Here is a 599-nt window from a genome sequence, read left to right as displayed (position 1 = left end):
GGCAGAGAGTTACATTTCACTGATGAGAAGGAGGTGGACTTTGAAGATCTGCTTACCAATTTGAATCCAAAATCAGCACTGGAGACACATTTGAGAAGTAGGTTTACTCGAATGTTGTGTTTGACTGTTCATTGTTCTAGTCTAGACTAGCTAGGTACACTAGTTTTTTTTTCCAAGATATTTTTTGAGAGAAGGAACTGTACTAACAAAGAGATCATCAAAAAATTGAAGAAAGAAAGAAGATAAGATAGGAGAAAGCTAGGTGTTCAAAAAATAAACCTTTTATGTTTAAGATACATATTTTTCCTCTGGGGAGGATTAAAAACTTTCTCTCTCTGTTAGTCAAGCATGTTAACAATTGGTTCCTTTTCTCTCTTGTTCACCCATCTACTTTTTCAATATTATTCACAGCTCATTGGTTGGCTATTGAGGGAGTTCAGCCGACAGTACCAGAGAACCCTCCACCTGTAGATAAGTCAGCTCAGAAGTTGGAGAGTATTGACCCGATATCCAAGTTGGGGAAAAAAGACAAGGACACCAGTGGGAAGCCAACGTCTGCGTAAGTAAAAAAATCTAAACCAATCTTGGGTTACAACCAT

The 599-nt window shown here is 37.9% G+C and overlaps 1 long non-coding RNA gene across 1 annotated transcript; it reads left to right on the top strand.

Annotated features, from left to right (window-relative positions):
* LOC113473495 lies at window positions 1-507 on the top strand. The gene is made up of 2 exons (XR_003395452.1): window positions 1-97; window positions 412-507. It is a non-coding gene; the product is annotated as an uncharacterized LOC113473495 (long non-coding RNA).
* The last annotated feature ends 92 nt before the right edge of the window (window positions 508-599 follow it).

This window comes from Diaphorina citri, unplaced genomic scaffold (assembly GCF_000475195.1).
Source record: "Diaphorina citri unplaced genomic scaffold, Diaci psyllid genome assembly version 1.1 scaffold36364, whole genome shotgun sequence".
Lineage (NCBI taxonomy): Eukaryota > Metazoa > Arthropoda > Insecta > Hemiptera > Psyllidae > Diaphorina > Diaphorina citri.
Note: the sequence above shows the minus strand (reverse complement) of the source record. Positions and strands in the feature narration are given on the sequence as shown.